The 19915-nt window shown below is 41.3% G+C and overlaps 2 long non-coding RNA genes across 2 annotated transcripts in view; one reads left to right on the top strand and one right to left on the bottom strand.

Moving 5' to 3' along the window:
* Window positions 1–19915, top strand: part of LOC134762080 (uncharacterized) — a 46344-nt gene that overhangs the window by 13405 nt on the left and 13024 nt on the right. The gene's annotated exons all lie outside the window — the stretch shown is intronic.
* On the bottom strand, window positions 8917–14025 carry LOC134762016 (uncharacterized). The gene is made up of 4 exons (XR_010141453.1): window positions 13915–14025; window positions 10336–10432; window positions 9332–9424; window positions 8917–9135 (listed from the first exon to the last, which is right to left on the bottom strand). It is a non-coding gene; the product is annotated as an uncharacterized LOC134762016 (long non-coding RNA).

Here is a 19915-nt window from a genome sequence, read left to right on the forward strand (position 1 = left end):
AAGCAGTGAGTCTGGTCTGGAGCCCAGGTCCTACATCTCCTCATTGGTTTTAAGTAAAGAGGGAAAAGAGGCTATGTAGCTGCTTTTCACAAATGTCGTCATTCTCATCAGCAGATGGTAGAGGAGAGAGGCTAATTGAGAACTCCTGTAGCATATAAAACAAAAACCAGCCAAAGGAACCCGCAAGGTAAATGTTATCATTATAAGGGAGGTAAAGGAAACAGCATCTGTCCCTGCTGTGGCAGGAACCAGAGCTAGGATGCTGGAGAGGTGCCTGCTCCCTGGGCCTTGCGGGGAAGTGGTTCTCACTCAGTGGCAAGCGGAGCTGACGGCTCAGCAAATGCTCTACTAATCCCACCTGAAGAGAAGAACAGTTCGGGAGGACTGGGCTAGGTCCCGATTTTAAATGTTTAATGCACATCTTAATCTTCCTTTTATTTGTTGTTGGACTGTCTGGACAGACTCTTGTGATTTTCCAGGTTTGTTGATCAATTAAAGTTGGAGAAGACACATGGTTTATCCCACCGCATGCCTTCTGATAGGGCATAGTATGTTGAAACATCCAGGGATAAGTTTATCTGATTGTGGGCTTAGCTGATGTAGGGGCTGAGGGTGCGGAAGGTACCTGCCTTTTGCAGCAGCCTGAACAAATAATTTAAAAACTCCGTTCCTTGCCTTTAGCTCCACTGGGCTCTCAGGCCCCACTGGAGAAGAACAGGGAAGAAACAGCTCTTTTCTGCAGCCACCTTCCTAGGCATTCCGTGGTTTTGCTGAAAGAGCAAAGGCTTCTGGAAACAGACCCATGTTCCCGATCCTGGCTCTGACACTGACGAGCTAAGGCCAGAGCCCTCTCTTATGTCTTAGTCTCCTTGTCTGTAAAATGAGGGCATGTACCTACTTCAGAGGTGTTAGGAGGAGTATATACACATGATGCCTTGTGTGGGTACAATAGTGCCTAGCACAGTATTAGCTATAGAATAAATGGGAATTCATAACCCCTCATTCCTGGATCAACCCCTGTAAGTCCACCCAAGAACACTGTGTGCCTGAATAAAAGGCAGGTAGGAGGAAGGCAGGGAGGAGAGTGCTTGGGTAAAAAGACACTGTGGTGAAGCATTCCTCTACTGGAGCCCCTCTCTCAGAATCCTAGACTCCTAAAACACCAGGCTTGGAAGTTTCTTTGGAGGTCTTTTATTCAACTGTTCACTTCATGCAGGGGATAACTTTCCAAAGTCCTTGCCAAATGTCATCCAATTTTCCCTGGAGCATCTTCAAAATAGTGTAGTGGGTGCAGAAATAGTCTCCACCACTTCCTAACCCTAACCCTGGGCTAGTTCCTTAGCCTCTCCCTGCCTCAGTTCCCTCAACTGTAAAGTGAGAACAATGATAGTAGGATTACTCTAAGGACGAGTTAATACCTGTGCCTAAAGTGGTCTTTGGAAAGTGCAACCTTTCAAAAAAAATACCAACTTTAAACATGATTATTATTGCTATAACCTTTTCAGGGCTGAGGACAAAGCTATGGCTGGTTACACCCTGTAACCTCCCTGGCACCTCAGGGCAGCTTTGGTCCAGAAAAGGAAGCTCTCTCTGTCTTCATGAAATTTCCACTTGGGCATCCATTGATTATCCTTCTGTTCAGATTTTAATTTTTTTTTTTTTTGGAGAGCTATCATCTCTTCCCTGGATCTCTTCCTCTTTCATACTTAGTGCTTTATACCCAAGAGAATATTATTGCATCGAATATGAAATTGTGGTTTTGGAGGTCAAAAACTGTCAGGTGTTTCATACGATTCAACCTGCACAGAAGCAGTGTCATCTTTGGGTCCCTGGAGTCACAATCACCACAGTTACTTTGGGCACCTGATTCCAGGTCCCTAAAGAAGATCTGAGAGGAGTGCCTAGAAATCTGCATTTCTAACAAGGTCTCCACTGACACAGTAGAAAGAACACCGGCCTGGGAACAGGAAACTCAAGTTTGAGGACCAGTCCTGTTTCTAGCTGGCCACATAATCTTGGGAAAGTCACTTCAGTCTCTAGGTCTCTGCTCTCTTTTATCGCCACAATAGGAATTGCGAGAAAGTGATCTCTAAGATTACCCCCAAGCCTGAATTTGTATGGTTTATAAAACACTTACTGGGTGCCTACTAGGAACTGAAGGTCACAAAAGATATAGTTCAAGCCTGCAAGGAGATTACTCTTGTTGGGAAGATTCAAACCAGATGAAGAGGCAGAGCAATACAACGTGGAAGATAATACAGTACGGTGGCATCAGTGATATCACCGTGGAGAAAACAGTTAACTGCAAATGTGTATTACTGCTATAGAAGCAGTGAAGTGAAGCCTCTGTGGATAGCATAAGCTTCCTGAGGGAAAGGGCAAATTTGAGCAGCGTCTTAGGTTGAGAGAAGGAAGAGTCAGCTTATCATCTTTTCTCTTTGATAGTCCCAGCACTGGCTCCTACAATTTCAGCAGTCTTTAAGGTACTACCTATGTTCATTTGCTCATTCATTCATTCATTCATTATCTATCCATGAACATATATTGGGTGCTTACATATGGTGAACAAGATCAAATTAGTCCCTACTCTTAGAGAGCTTAACATTGTAATGAAGGATATGACAAATATTAAACAGATTAAACAAAGTGATGTAATGCTATGAAGAGAATTAAAGCAGGATGAAATAGGAACTGTGGTTTCTTCGGTTTGGGGGTGATGGTCAGAAAAGATCTCTCAGAAGACTGAGAAGCTGTGACCTGAAAGTCAAGAAGAAGCCAAACAGGGCACGATCAGGGAAAGAATGCTTCAGGTAGAGGAAACTGCCAGTGCTGAGTATCTACGGTGGGAATTTACAGGAATGAAAGAAATGCAGGAGAAGAAGGGAGAAAGGCAGGAGAGGGTACAAGATATATCTGGTACAGTAGGCAGGGGTAAGATTGTAAAACGCTTCATAAACCAGAATAAGGATTTTATATTTTATGCTTAATTCTATGTGCAATAGGGAACCATTGAATGGCTTTAAGAAGAGGAACAACATGATTTGACTTAGGTTTTTGAGGGATCACTCCATCTACAGAATGAAGAATGATTGTAAAGAAGGTGAGTGGAAATAGGAGGCCTGGAGGATGTTATTGCAGAATGGTCCAATGAGAGACAGTGATGGAGCAGACTAGTGAGGGAGCAGGTAGGGAACAGGCACAGGTGTTTAATCACTCAGGGTAGAGAGGGTGGGGGAGAGGCACACAAGGAGATAAGGGAAGGGCTCAATATTTAAAGCAAAGTTTCTTAAACATTTTTTCCTGCTCTAGTGGGAAAATCATGCACTAGCAAGAACAGTGTATCAATTCAATGGTGATTCTCAATGGGGGTTCCCCTGGAAGGTGTGACAGCATATTGTTGCTGGAGGAATGTGGGGGGCATGCCCTACGCATGCACCCCAGCAATTGCCACATGGTTTATGTCATGACTATGACACAAATCCTAATTTTGAGAGAGGACCCAGGGTAGCTGCTCAAATTGATAGGAAACATTGACAAATCCCAGCCCACTTTGACTTATTGAAAGCTTGTTCCTTGCTATTTTGACCCCAAGTACATTTTGATTTCAGGTTTGTAAATAAAATTATTTGTATTAGAATAATAAAAACATTATTTTTTTTGTTAAGATGATTTTATAGAGCAAATTCTAATAAGTAAATTTAATTCTTTGATCATTTTTTATCTGATGCACCTAAAAATTTCCAGCCAAAACTGGACCTGGTGGCTCATGCCTGCAATCTCAGCACTTTGGGAGGCTGAGGTGGGAGAATCTCTTGAGGCCAGGAGTTTGAGACTAGCCTGGGCAACATAGTGAGACCCCATGACTGCAAAAAGTTTTAAAAATTAGCTGGGTACAGTGGCATGAGCCTGTAGTCCCAGCTACTCAGAAGGCTGAGGTAGGAGGATTGCTTGAGTCCAGAAGTTGGAGGCTACAGTGAGCTATGATTGTGCCACTGCACTCCAGCTTGGGTGACAGAACAAGACCCTGTCTCTTAAAAAAAATTCAGTCATTTTGGTTTTCATTTCCATTTTCATTATGAGAAATTCTATTCCATATAACCAGTTTTTTTTGGAAGAGTTTGAGAAGGATTAGTTCTTCAAATTTTTGGTAGAATTCAGTCATCACTCAAGGTATTTTTTTTTTCCATAATGACGTTTTTAAGTTCAATTTCCTTAGGCTTGATTTTGCAAATTTAAATTTTTTCAGACATATGATTCTTTAGTAAGTTTTAATGATAATGATAATGAATATGTTTGAGGTTCACCCTCTCAACTCTCTGTGTCCAGTCAAAATTTGCAATGCCAACAACACGATAGTTTCTAGTCCCATGATCCACTGAGGAAATACACGGATTCTTTAAAAGGTAAAATACATATTCAACATGATGCTGCACTCTCTTCCCCTCCCCCCTCAAAGGCTGACAGTACTAATTCACTGCTGGCACTTCCCATGGATTGGGAGACAGCTGTAGCTGATATTGAGCTTAGACGGTTCAGACATCGAACCATTTCTGCATCAGTTGGTAAACAGCTGTGGCCTGGAGGGCTCCTTTTGGACCTCCCTACGCTGACCCAGCAACTAAAGAGTTAACACCCAAACCATCAGGGCACCTGGAAGATCCCAGAAGAGTTGGGGTGAGGGTGAGGGTTGGGCAGGGCAGGGTTGGCCAGCACTGCAGCTGGCCATTTGTGCTGATTGGTGGATTGTTAACCATTTTGAATATCACTCTGGGGAACAGTTTAAGAATCTTTCTCAGTACAAGGCTCCAGGCAGACATTACTGAATTGATCAAAGTTGGTAGTTTAGATGAAACCTATTTATCACCCCTGGATTAAGGTCTTATCTCCCTTAGGGATATTTGGTTATAAACAGTGTGCTCTGAAGGTTAAAGAACCTCCAGGGCTCCAGGAACTGGACTTCTACTGCTGTAACTTCAAGTACCCTCCTTTGACAGAACTGGGGGCTGAGGCCAAATCACAGTTCGTGATCTGGATTGGCCCTGACCTTTGAACATGAGATAGGGCAATCAATGGGGATAGGCACTAAAATGAACCCTAAGACCCTCCCCGCATTGCCAAGGCTTCTAGCACAACAGGGATGGCTTGTTCAGGCCTGCATTCAGTCTTGACATTCTGCAGTGTAGAAGCCAGGGGCGTCAATGGTTTCTCTGCTACATGTTTTCATTTTTGTAGACATCACGTTGCCTATAGATGGCAAAACTAGCTTAGTATAAAAACAGCATGACTTGTGCCCTTAAAAATATTAAGTAAAAATAATTTGCCAGCCAGGTGCTGTGGCTCACTCCTGTAATCCCAGCATTTTGGGAGGCCGAGGTGGGTGGATCACCTGAAGTCAGGAGTTTGAGACCAGCCTGGCCAACCATGGCGAAACCCCGTCTCTATTTAAAATACAAAAAAATTAGCCAAGTGTGGTGGTGCATGCCTGTGATCCCAGCTACTTGGGAGGCTGAGGCAGGGGAATTGCTTGAACCTGGGAGGTGGAGGTTGCAGTGAGCCGAGGTTGCGCCATTGCACTCCAGCCTGGGCAACAAGAGGGAAACTCTATCTAAAAAAAAAAAAAAATTCTCATAGTAATATATATTTTTCCTTTTTAGTAAGTGGCAAAGTACCCCTGATTTTGAAACATGTATGGTCATGATATCAAGAGTGACAACCTGGGCAAAAGAGAGCTATTGCAAAGAAGAAGGGCCTTTAGGGAAATGGAGCAGAAAGAGGAAGCAGTAAGATATTGTCTTTAGAGCCTACAACCATATATGGATTGGGTGGTCCAGAAGGAAGAATGTGGCAACCTTCCACAAGGGCTGTCGGCACTGCTGTGGTGGGATGGGCAGGAATGATTTCTCCCTCCAGGATCACTCTGTTTCCAATGAAAGACTTTTAGACTTGTCACAGCTCTTATTTTTTCAGTGAGGTGATTGAAGTCCAGAGGAATTAACTGACTTGTGCAAGACCACACAGCTAGCCCAAGATCCATTCAGAACCAAGAAAGAGAGTCCTGACAGCACATTCTAGTTACCTTAGACAACATGTCAGTGCAATTCATCAATTTCTTGATAATCCAGAAGTATCATTAGAAACACTAACCATATAACACTGTAATATGGGGCTGGGTGAGGATATAGATCTATTTGCTTCTACACTAAGTGGCCTCATTTAGTGCTATTTTGGGGTCTGCTCTTGGTACTTCCTAGGCTGTCTTTATCATCGTCAATCACCTACTGTGCCTGCTTCAAACAAATCTTCCAACATCTGCTTCCCCACACACTGTTGAAAGTACATTAGTAATTTAATTTTATGTAACACTTCTTCCAACTTGCTAGCAATCTTGCCAATGCAGTCTTGCCCGCTCCCCCTGAGGAGCCACTTTCTCTTCTGCATTCTCTGGACCTTCTGTATCCCTTGTGGACAATGCATTGTTCTAGGAGGAAGCCACCTACTGTTTTGCAAAGAGCAGGGCCCAAATCCTGTTACTAACAGTGTGGCTGTGGACAAAGTCCTTTGCCTCTCTGAGCCTGAGTTAACTCTTTGCGCTAACATGTGTCTTTCAGGGAGAGTGGGAGTCTTAAATGCCTGCATAGAGCTGTCTTTTAACAAATGCTAGTTTCCTGTCTTTGTTTAGAGGCATGCTCCACCTTCTGCCTTACATTGTGGTTGGTTCCAGGCATGTTTGTGCTCTTCAGTAGGATCCAGAATCCTTAGGTTGGTGACTATGTTTCCTAATTCGGGATCCCCCTGTGCCAGGCATAGGCTTGCTGCAGGCTCTCCATTAGTGCTTGTAAAGTAGATAATATTGTAAGTCATTAAGTTCTGGTCTGAGGCAGGTGTGTAATGGCCATGTACTCTCTTGCAGGCTCAAGGTTACAGGTCCTCGGGGCCTTTTTTCTTCTGTGTCCTGGGAGGCATAGTGACTGCAGCTCTGACCTCCCTACAGGTGGACTTTTTTTTTGTTTGAGACAGAGTCTCACTTTGTCACTCAGGCTGGAGTGCAGTGGCATGATCTCTGCTCACTGCAACCTCCGCCTCCCAGGTTCAAGTGATTCTCCTGCCTCAGCCTCCTGAGTAGCTAGGATTACAGGCGCACGCCAGCACACCCGGCTAATTTGTGTATTTTTAGTAGAGACAGGGTTCTCCATGTTGGCCAGGCTGGTCTCAAATTCCTGATCTTGTGACTCTCCTGCCTCAGCCTCCCAAAGCACTGGGATTACAGGCATGAGCCATCGCGCCTGGCCTGACATTTCTATAAATGATGATCCTTCTTTGGAAAGTAGCCTCTTTGCAGAAGGCCCTTCTCCCAAGAGGGAATAAGATTCAGGGAACCAACTTCAAAGCCCATGCAAAATGAGCCAGTCTGCTCCATCCCTGTTGGCACAGTCAATGGGGCAAGAGCCCCCAGGGCTGCATCTCCTTCCTTCCCAGGGAAGCCATAATTTTGAGTGACTTTCAGTGTTTCTTAGCATTTGGGCAGTCTCTTGATTCCTTTGCAGAAGGTTTTGTTGTCAGATCAAGAGCACCTGCTCCCTTTATGCCCAGTTGGTTGTATTGATGCAGAGGGGGCAGGTGGAGGGAGAAAGAAGTGGTGAGAGAAGCCTTGAGAATGGAGATGAGGGTGCTCCCAGAGAGAGGGAAAAGTGGATAAAAGCCTGGCTGTGCTCCCTGCACCTAAGTTCCTTAAGATTCTTCCCTTCCTGACAACAAATCTTCTTTCTCCTTGAATCAATTGGGGTGGGCCTTGGTGCCTGTCAATAAATAGGCTCCAACTAACTTCTGTTTTAAATCCATTGGGGTCACATGGTAAGTTTTTTGAGAGTGGAACCACATTTCTATTCTTATCTTCCCCTGAACACACAAGTAATGCTGGAGGCATAGTATTTGTTGATTTAATGAATAATGTGCCTGAGTAGCACTGTGCTGGGTGCAAGGAGAGTGTCTGCCCCCAGAAATTTCAAGAATTGCCAGAATATTGGAAGCAGGAAGGCTGGTCCTTTAAATATGTCATAAGCCCCATTTATGGTGTGTTCTGCAGCAGTTTTGCAAACACAGGAAAATCCATTTGAATCCAATATTCTCAGATTGCCCTGTTCATTTGGTAGTTAGAATATATTATCCTCATAGATTATTTGAGCTCCTGGTTTTTAGCCCTCTCTGAACCTCCTTCAGATCACTGCTAGTGAGACATTTGGGTAAAGTTGTAAATGCATTTGCTGTATCTTTTTGCCTAAGTATTTCCAGCAGGCTTTATGCAGCTTGTAAATATGAACTGATTTTCTTTTACATATGTGAGTCAGCCTTATTTTTGTCCAAAGTGGACTTTATGAACCTGCACGAATTAGAATAAACACTGAACCCAGTAATCAGTTCTATATTTAGTTCTTAATAGCTAGGCCGTGTGTGTGTGTGTGCGCGCTCACGCGCATGTGCGCGCATACAGAATATTAAGAAAAAATTAAAGGTGAGTGCTTCTGTGATGTGTGAAGCTGGTTAACCCATATATGTGGCCTGGAGAGAATTCCTGGTCAGGTAGAACTAGGGCCAATGGCTGAGGGATCTCTTTCTCTGCTGAAAGTCACTGTTTCTTTATTTGAATATAGGGGAAAATAATACTAAATCTCAGGATAAATGTGCAGATCAAAGGAAGCAGGGAATGTGGAAGGACCTTGCATAGTTACTAGGGTCTAGCTGGTATTCAGTAGACATGTAGCACTTACAGAATCTCAGCCCTGAATGGACTTTAAGGTTCTAGAAGGCTAAGGTACCTGTCTCCTGCTATGTCCCTGACAATTCCTAGGAAGCCATGGACCAAATAAGTAATAGTACAATAAGAGTTTATTACATTGAATGAAAGACAGTGTCTGCTTGAATGTTAATTTGATCAGAGTCCTGCCAGAGAATTCCCAGCCAAACAATGTTGTCTTGGTTCATCATAAGTAACAGAGCAGCAAGGTTGAGAGACAGCAGAAGGGTGGCATAGGATGAGTCTCCAAACCCAACTGCTTGGGTTGGTATCTCACTCAGGTATTTAAGAGCTGTGTGACCTTGGACATGTCAATTAGCCTCTCTGAGCTGTGGTCTCTTCACCTGTAAAGGGGGTAGAATGGTAACACTAATGCCTCAGGGAAAATATAGGTCTATAGAATATACATAAAATGCTTGGAACTGTGCCTGGTGCACAGTGTTTGTTGTTGTTGTTATTATTGTCATTACCATTTACTTATTATTGTTCTTAGTGGTTAAAAGTGTAGACTTTGGTTTGAGTCTTGGCGTTGCCACTTACCACTAACTTTGTCACCTTGGACAGTCTCTCAACTTTTCAAAGCCTCTATTTCCTCATCTGTTATTTGAGGATGTCTCTTACTTCCTGGGGTTACTGTGAGGATCAAATGAGACAATATGTGCAAAGCACTTAGCATGGTATCCATCACAGAGAAAGCACTTCATCGACGTTATCTGTTTTATGATCTGGAGAACACTATTCATTCATCAAATATTTCTGAAGCCTGTGCTGAGTGTAGGCTTGGTACCGGAATAAAATTTCTTCCTTCTTTAATGAGGAAATGTTCACATCTTTTCTGTTTGGGAGGAACATTTACTTCCTCTATCATAATCAAAAGCATTGTAATATTGTACAAAAATCTGGAGGAGGGTAAGGGGTGGGGAATCCCCTACAGGGATTTGGCTCTAGGAGTCACCACACTCATGAAGAAGCCCCAGCAACAAAGCATTTGCATACCCAGGACCTGGGACTGCAGCTGATGGACAAGTGGCCACAATCACCTCTGGGGTAGCCACCCATCCCAGTCTTTGCCATCTGGCAATATTCTTAACTGTGCCCCCCTTTCCCCTGAAAACTGTCCTGGGCTAGATGTTAAATTATATGGTTCCTGATACTTGATTTCCTTAAGACAAACACTCCCCTCTAGCTCAAAGGAATGTGGCTGCAAGTGCCATTTGGCTACGTCTCGCATTTGGGAAGGGTGCCTGGCACCTTGTGGATTGAGAAGGCAAGGGGGCCTCTCTGGTGTTGTCAGGGGGTGTCACACAGGGAAGGCCAGGGAGAAAACTCTCCTTCCTTCTCCTGGAAAAGTTATAGGTGTTTATTTCTTTCTGTCTTTTTCCAGGTCATCACACTTTATAGAAACTTTGTCATCTTTGAAGATTCTGAAAGTGAGTGGCTATTTACTGAGAGAGAGCAGCACAGAGAGGCCAAATTAAAACAACAACAACCACCCCCGCCCCAGAAAACAAGCAACCAACCAGTGCCACAGAAAAAACTCTCACCTTAATTTCAATTCTGTTCTCCGTTGGTTGTGTGTTGTTGTTGATGGAGAAGTGTGTATCTGTCCCTGTGTTCTAACTTGTACAACTTTATGACAGCCTGGTGGGAGGGAGCATGGTACTATTGAGAGGAGGCATTGGTTGAATATTTTAGAGCTGTGTTCACTATAACTCATTAAAAAAACAATTAACTAGAAAGGGAAAGATAGAGATTTCCCAGGATTTCTACAATGCTGATGTGTTAATTTTATTAGCAGACCAAAAAATATATTTTTAGAAATAATGACTATCACAGTAAAACTTACACAGTGATTATTGCATGCCAGATTTTTTAAAAAAATTCTTCCTACATATTAACTTCTTTAATCCTAACAACCAGATTCTGGTTAAAAGATACTATCATTATCTCCAGTTTTCAGATATGGATACTGTGGCACAGAAATGTTGACTATTAATAACTTGCCCAAGATCAATGTCTGGCCAATGGTAGAGATTCTGCCCAAGAAGTCACGTGCTAGAGTCTAATTCTTTTTAGCCAAATTCCGTATCTCTTTCTAGACTAAAAGCCTGGGATAGGGAGATTGAGACACAGAAAGGTTAAGTAACTTGCTGAAGTCACACAGCTAAGAAGCAAGGGAGCAGGGAATCAAACTCAGCTCTTTCTAGGTCCAATGACTGTACCCTTAGGAGTTATTCATGTTTTTTCTCTTTCCTCATTGAGTTTCCTAAAAGATTATCATGAAGGCTCAGTGAGACAAGGTATGTGGGTATGTTTAGCAAACTATAAAGCACCATACAAGCTGTCGTTTGTAAATTAGATTCAAGAACTAGAGGGGAAACTGGAAGAACCTCACCTTGCATTTGAGGTGCAGAAGACAGACCCACACCCTTGCAGTGAGGAGATAAAACAGTAGAGATGCAAAGGAAAATCAGGTGGGATCTTAAAACCAGACAGAGTGGAAGAAGGGAACACTTATCTTTTAGTGCTAAATGTGCTAAGTGATAAAAGCAACAGACCCAGCACTTTGTTCTCTGTGACCACGGCTCAGAACCCAATGCTGTTAAAATGTCTTCAGCAACAACAGTAGCAACTTCATTTTAGCCAAAGACATTTTACCTCCTTCCTCTCACCGAACTTTCCTTTCTTCAAACAGTTTCCGAGCACTTCTCCAAGTGATTGGCTCTTTTCAGACACCTCTGCAGAAGGGTTTTAATTTGCATCACCATATGGAAATCTTCATCTTGAGCTACATGGCTCCTCTGGGCTGTAATAAGCCCACAGAATCGCACTTACTGATGATCTGAAAGTGGTACAAAGACTGACAGCTCTTCCCTCCCAATTTTAGCCCCTCTTTCCCAAAATACTGGCATCTGCCAAAGGCCCAGTTGTTTTCCATGGGGGCAAAATTGCCTGTCTCTCTCTTCAAGCTAACTTTAATTGTACATTCCTTTCATCTGTTCAAAATCTGATTTAAATATGAATTCCTAGAACAGAAATATACAGCACTCAAAAGATTGTAACCTTGTTACAGTTTGTCCAGCTACACAGTGGTCATATTGTTCTCCTCTATTTGGTGATGTCCCGTCAAAAGAGACTAAATGACAACGTTTGGTAAAATAGCAACATTAATCACAGTGAAAGTGATTTATTATTAATCTACCATTCTGTGGCTGTCCCTTGGTTATTTGTGAATATGTATCAAGCCCAAACTTTGAAAATTTGATGATTGGTTTCTTGCAGTTTCATTATTTCTCCCTTCTCTATGAGTTTGATGTGTGTGGAAAGTTTCTCAAATACGTGTCCAGTAAATGAATCTTGGACTCAAAAACAGGCAGAGCAAGAAAAAAAGTCTGGTTATTAATTTAACAAATAGTTACTGAATGTCTTAACTGTCTTAGGTATAGCCCAATGTGCTGAGAATATAGCAGTGAACAAGGACATAGTCTTTATCCTCACAAACTTACATGCTAGTGGGGCAAAAGCCAATGAAAGAACAAGAAAAGACATATATATTTTATACATTGCAATAAATGCTTAGAATGAAAAAAGCAGGGGTATTACAAAAGAAAATTATGGAGGAAAAACTTAGAGAATGCGCCATGATGACTCAACTCCAAAACTTAGTGTTGTGGATGAAAAAAAAGGTCAGACATAACGCCCACATGTTTGGCCAACCCACAGTTGAAGCAGGTGCTGCTTCTTCAACAATATGCTAGTAGATATAGCAGTAAAATCTACCGTACTCTTGTAGTGAATTTTCTGAGAGAATTTGTCTTGAAGATATGTGATATGTATACAGTTAATATGTGTACAGAATACGTTCCTGGGAAAATGCTAAAAAACATTCTGGTACTCCTCTTTTTTGGATTGCTATGGCCAGGATGCTGTGGAAGCATGGAGTTCTTCTCCCTTCTCCTAGACGCTAACTCCGAATTCTTACAGTGAAACTCATTTTCATGCATTGGGTAGATAAGTCCCCTAAACTTGCGATCTGATGCCTCTTAGACTCAATATCCAGGAGAAGAAATATCAATAGATGTAGAAAAGTAGGATAGCATGCTCCTGACAAAGTAGGAAGAAGTTCTCCATCACTTTCCTCAGCAGGTACACTAGCTCAGTGACTAGTCTCAATTCACTAGTGAAGACTCACCCACCATTTCCCTACGTTTCCTGTTTCTGCTCATGATTCTCTTTCCATGAGGGAATCCCTAAGGATGGAGCTAACTTCTATTATCTTTGTGGTTTGGTCTTATTTTGCAGGTGGTAGTTTCTAGCAGCTTGTTACAAAACTTTGAGGTGTCATCCCTGAACTGACTCAGGTGCCACAAACCCCTCATAAATCCCATGTTGTATTGTCAGAGTCCTTATCACACAAGATCAATGGTTATTCTCTTACATAAAACCCCATCAAGGGTCTCCTATAACTTGTTATACTAAGATCAAGCTAGATATAACAAGAGTTTCAATTTTCTTCTGCTCTGTAACAAACTATCCTAAAACTCAGTAACTTAAAATAATGATTTATTATTATATCTCATGATTCTGGAATTGATGGGCTCAGATGGGTTGTTCTTGTTTGTAATCCTTCATATGGGTCCACCCAGAAGATGTCATCTGAAAGCTTCTTCACTCACACGTCTGGTGCCTGGACTAGGATGGCTGGATCATCTGGGGCTGGTCAGACATCAGTTACTTTATGCAGCACCTCTATGTGACTAGCATAGGCATCCTCATAGCATGGTGGTCATAGTGTAGGCAGGCTTCTAATATGGCCACTGGCTGCATCAGAATTGGTGTTGCCAGTGAATATGGAATATGGAATATGGAAGCTGCCAGTCTCTTAAGGCCAGGGCCTGGAAACTGGCATAAGGTCACTTGTGTCACAGTCTGTTGATCAGAGACCATTCACATTCAAAGGGAGGGGATATATATTCTCACCTTTTAAGGGAATGAGTGTCAAAGAATTTGTGGCCATCGTCAATCTGTCACAAACCTATTGCTCCTTTTATACGAGAGCCTTTAATGCATATGAAGAAAGCAAATGTAGACCATTATATTTTTTCTTTACAGGCCATACTCACCAGTTCCTTTAACCTTCAGATCCTTCACATCCTTGCCAACTCCCATATGCGTTCCAAATTGTCAAAGTCCCATGTAAAACATGGTTTTCAGGTCTTGATTCATTATCCCTGATGTAGTTGTTCTAGTACAGAGGAATGAACTGATCAACATCTCTTTTCTGGAAAATATAATTCTATGTATGCAGCCTAAGTTTGCATTTCTTTTGTTTTTATTAGCTATGTTATAGTTTTGATCCATATCAAGCTAAAATGACATTTTAATTATAAAAAGTAACTGCAGCAAACATGTAAAATATGAAACAACACAAAGAAAAATAAGATCATCTGTATTCTCACCACTGAGAATTAACCACTGCTACCTCTCTGGCCTTTTTTCCTATTAATATCTGTGCATAAGTGTGTGTATTCTGTGCCCTGGTTGTTATCCACTTAACAAAATAGTATGGGCATTTTCCTCACATGAGTAAATCTACATTGTCCTCTGTAGTGGCGGCATTATATCATATTTTGCGGTCAAGTGAAACACTTACATCTTTTTTGGTTGAAATGCAGTTAATCCAGATTGTCTTCATTCTGTACTTGTGTAGTTTTAAAAATTAACCTAAATGTATGACTTTACCTTTTTTTTTGTTAAAAATTATATTGTTGCTTTTAAGGTAATTTATTACAGCCGGTTATAACCTTTTAAGTTCTGATTTTATCAACAAAGCTTTCCCAGATTTATGTAATTTAAAAATCAGTAAGTATTATAATCACTGCTATATAATTAAAAATAGGATAGAGCCTCCTAGCATTTCCCTGGAGACCGCCCTCCAAGTTTCATTACTCCATTGATCAAACACTCTTTGGCTCTGATCAATTAATCATCTGAGTAGTACTATCATGTGACTTGTTTCTCCATTTGAAAACGAGAATTTTCAACACTAGGAGAAAAGACTGCCAACCATTTTGCCATTTGAATACATTCTATCTGTCACGTTCCCTTTTATGTCCATCTCGTAATTTTATTAAAGAAAACAGATTGGAGTGGTTTGTCCTAACTTCTTTTTGGATCCATGCTGTTGTCTTTTTCTATTGTGTTTAAAAACCAACAGTTTAATTTTTCAATGATTAAATATATATCCTTGGACTATAGATAACAAAACCTATTTTTAAAAATCCAGATGCATTTCCAATTACCCATAATCCTTCAAAGTGTACCCCCTGTGGCTTGACATTCTCATCCTTAAGTCCTTTAAGTTCACTTCAATGTGGCTCAGTTGGGACAAGCGATTTGGACTCACCCAAAGCAGTGATGAGCTTTCTTCTATCTTATTTATCTCAGATTTCTGAACCCTGCAAAACCATTTGTTCTACCCTCTTTGTATGAAGGTTATTTTCACTGAAAGGGTCAAGGCAAAATAGAAGTTGAAGTAGAGTAGTTGTGTTTTCTCTCTATCTCCTGTTCCTATTACACCCTCTGCTTCAAGTAATGGATCCATTTTTTTCCCTCTCTATACTACCTGAGAGCTCACACATCTTGAGATTCTCCAGAGTGACTAACATCATGCCTTACTTGTTATAGGTGTATTAGAACTCTTTTTGTTGCAAGGGACAGAAATCCAACTCAAACTTGCTGAAACCAGAAAACCTTTTAGAAACAGAAGTATACAGCAACTTGATTCAATATCATACAAGCTTTCAATCCAGCTAGCTGTAGAGATGCAAATAACACCATCAGGACTTGGATTCTCTCTCTCCATCTCTTAAAGTGCATCTCCCTCTGATTTCACTTGGAGAAAGTCTCCCTCCACATAGGAGCTCCAGAATTATATCTTCACAGTGCCAAGCCCTGGGAAAAACAAAATTATTCTTACTTGGTTGCCCAAGCACAAGTCCCAGGGTCAGCTCTATTTGACTCCATTGGCTTGAATTATGTCATGTGGCCATTCCTGAGCCAATCACCATGACCCTGAGCTTGTTACTCTCTGATTGGCCTGACCTTGGTCACTTGCCTACCATAGTGCTTGGGCTACAATGAACTCTACAATAAAGAATAGTGAGAGAGTGAACTGGATGAACAACAAAGAGGAACTGGATGGACAACAGAAACTGCCTACTGTGAACTAGGACCATGGAGGAGATGCCAATCAAAGCAGAAATTAGGGGAGAAATTCCCTGACTGCTGTCTGTTAGTCCTCCAATCTCCCAATATTGCCTCTCATTGGCTAGTCCAGAAGGCAGCTGGCAAGAAGTCTGGAAAATGTCATATTCAGGACAAAAGAGAGGAATGTATCTGACACCAAGGAGGCAAATGAATGACACCCTCCTTGTAGCAAGAAATAAAGATTGAGATTACTTTCCCATGGAAAATTAACAGCTTCATCTTGATCCTTTTCTTTGCTATAGTAGAAGAATTTGAAGCCTTTCTGCTATTGAGGAAACGGAGGCTCAGTTTTCCAGATTTTGGCCATAGGTCCTAGAGGCTACTGAGACAGCCAGGTGGGAGGAGGTCCCCAGAGAAACTCCAGCCAGCTTGTGCACTGCGATGGAGCCTCAGGAAGTTCGCAGCTTGCAGCAGGAAGGAGCCTGGCTGCTCCTCTTCCTGTGTGGAACCTGGGATTAGAACAGCTGACAGGAAGTGCTCTAGCAGGGACTCTGGCCTAGTGAGAGTCCTTGTTTCCCCCTTTCTTCCTTTTCACTCAATAAAGCCCTGCCTTACTCACCATTCAAATTGTCTGCAAGCCTGAATTTTCATGGCTGTGGGACAAAGAACCCTATTTTTAGCTGAACTAAGGAAATGTCCTGCAACATTTTTGGCACCCAATGTGGGACTTGAGAAGCGGTGAGTGAAATGGGGACTCAAAACCTCTCACTGTTGCTTCTAAACCTTTTCATCCTCAGACTTCTGAACGTGAGGGAACCATGCCCCCACCCCCTGTCACTCCTGGGCCTTTTCATGGCCTTTTCCTTCCTTTTTCAGGAGCTAACCAGCAAGCAGCAGCTCCCCGCCACTTCCCACTCCCTGCCAGTGCAGGGACACATGGCCCAAGGGTCCCACACAGTTGGCTGGCTGGTTCCCAGCCACAAGCTGCCAGAGCCTACCCCTTCCCCAGTCAACGGGTTTTACTCCATCAGACAGTAATTAAGCTTAAACTTTTCTCCCTGGTGGAGGAACCTGTTGCATAAGTATAAGAGGTTCTTCCCCAGGCATTTTTAAACTGTTTCTTTTCTTTCCTCTTTTCCACCCTGTCGGCAGTTAACTTTTAGAATTTTTTTTAGGAGATGTTTTACTGGCCAGCTCTCATCAACTATCACTGTGTGTAGTCTCTGCAAAGTTTTGGTTGTGAAATCAAGCCTCCATCTTGTTTTACATCCTGAGGGCATGGCTTGTAATTCCTGTGGCAAGGCTTTGTTTAGCAATTCTGCCTTAGGGAATAAGTTTCTTTCTGGTTTGATATCTGCATGTTTTCCTAGCTCTGTCTCTTAAGGGAACCCACCCAGTGACTGGGTTTTCTTCTGCCTGACTGTGTATGTACTGTGTGTGATGTCTGTGAAAAGAGCTTTAATAATTTGGCCTAAAGGAAAACAAGTGCTTGGATCTAATATTTTTTAAAGGGAATATAAAATATGTGGTACCTTTCAGTTCATGTGACTTTAAATTTTGAGAAATAAAAGCAGCACTAAAGACTATCGGTAAAACGCAGGTCAGATGCAAGGTTTTGAGGTTACAAACTGCTTTTTGGGTTTTGAGAACTATTTGACTTGTGGACTTCACAGATGGTAAGGCTTGGGGACATATGGAATTAACCATGCCCTTAACTAAGAAGGCAAACCTTGGCTGCAGTTAACACACAATTAAAGCAACTTACCAAGTTTTACCTTAAAGTTAAAAATTGCTAGGAGTTAATTAAAACTACTAGAAATAGATTTACATGCAAGGTGTGTAAGAGCAGTAAAATGTGTTTTTTAGTAAACAGTTATAAGAAGGCATGGAAATGTAAACTATTGCCTAGGGTTAAAGGATTGTTTTGAGTTAAATTAGGAAAAAGCTGAAGGTTCAAAGAAGTAGTGGAAGAATTGTGGAAATTAATCTTACGGAAGAGGTTCTCTGTGTGAAGATATTGACTAAATTCAAAAAGGGCTATTATATGGTTTTTCTGTTAATTGAACATTAAAGTAAACGCATAATGAGGTTTTCTTAAGGTGCTAACCTGCTCTTTGGCAAAATTTGTAAAGGGTTATAAAAGATTTTTTCTTCTTTAAAATTTCTGAGTCATCATTTTGGCAAAATAAATAACTTATGGTAATCTGTAATTCTATTTCATAATATCAAGTGTTTTAAACTTCAAAGATATTTAACAGGCTTCCCCAAATCAAACTTCAGTTTCAAAATTGTCTTTCCTGATGCGTGGCTGTTTGGATGTTTCAGAGGGCCCCTGAAACATTCAGGAAAAAGAGGTAAACAGGATTATTTGACATGTTTAGGTACATGGGATTGCCAGAATGATGCTCAATCTTCTTTAGGCTGTATTTTTGTGAGTAAGGCTAATATGTGTTCCAAAATTTTATGGGATTTAAAAAATTCTAATGTCCAAAGTATGTGCTGTCAATCATAATTAAGGTTGTTATGTTAAGTTATTGTAAACCATGGAGATAACCAAACTTCTTTGTCAATTGTGTTTCTAACTGTAACTACCCTGGACATTTTGCTATTCATATACAATTGTTGTCTTGTTTTAATCCTTTTTGAAGATGGTTTATAATGAGCTATAGAACTTTAACAGGTGCTGTCAAGTACAGGCTTCTGATAACTTTAGAGATTGTAACATTGGAATAAAGGAAAACGTACAGGCCTCATAAAGAGCTGAAATGTTCACAAATATCAAGCAAAACAAGATTTAACTAAATGGACTGAACTCAGGAAGCTGAAGCAAATCTTTTTGACTTTTGCTTAGAATATTGCTGATCCTTGTTTTGTTTTTCAGAGTCAAAGAAACCTATTTTGAATTATTTATGGCCTTTAATAAGTAATGTATATACACTCCTGCAATTAAAATTTGGAGCATCTTTGTTTCTCTCTTCCTGGTTTCTCTAGAATTTGGAAACTATTTGTGAGTATTCTTATGGCAATGTAGTTGTTTGCCTCAGTGCAATAAGAATCCATTTTTCTTTTGCAACAGGACACAGTTGGAGAAAGTGGTTATTTTGCCAAGGCTTTGACTGGAAGGGTATGCTTCCCTTTAAGGAATCAAGCTCGACTTTCGGAGCTGATAAAAGCCCTGTGGGGAAATTGACCTCATACCCTTGCCTACAGAGTCCCTGTACAGGGTTCCTGACCTGTGATCTGTAAAGAATGTCACTTTCTAACAGGTCTAGGAGCTCCAATTTTATCTTGGGACCTTAAGAGAAGAGAAACACCCACTCATAGGTGTTTGAGGATGCAAACCCATGGTTGGGCTCAGCTTTAAAAGGTCTTATCTGAGATTCCTTGTGGAACAAATTTCCATTAAAGCCAATCCAAAAGGCCTATGTAGAAATAATTGTTCTTGCTGCACTTTATTCAAATAATCAGGCCAAGTATAAGACTAATGTCTATTTTTCAAACCACTCAGTTCTATGATGATTTGTGTTTTTAACAAACATGAGGACTGTAGAGAGAGAAATTATGTTCCAAAACTTACCATACATTTGTCATTAAATCCTAAACTAATTAGTTGTTTGTAAGTTTTCACCTACATTTTAGCCTAACCCTGCTTGTCCTGTGAACCAACCAGCAAACCCTGGCTGCAGCTCAAAAATAACAAAAAGGATGGGTAATGCAAAAATCTGGATCAATATTCTAGTTCTGAGCAATTATCATGCAAATCCTGCCAGGTGATGGGAATAAATAGGATACCCATCACTCGGAGGTTTCCTTTTTCGGAAAGTAAGACCAAGGGAGCTAATCAAAGCCAAGCACCATGCACCCAAATCTTAGCAAGCATAACTATAGCCACCAATTATCTGGGTATATCACAAG

Source organism: Pongo abelii, chromosome 8, assembly GCF_028885655.2.
Source record: "Pongo abelii isolate AG06213 chromosome 8, NHGRI_mPonAbe1-v2.0_pri, whole genome shotgun sequence".
In the NCBI taxonomy this organism is placed as follows: Eukaryota; Metazoa; Chordata; class Mammalia; order Primates; family Hominidae; genus Pongo; species Pongo abelii.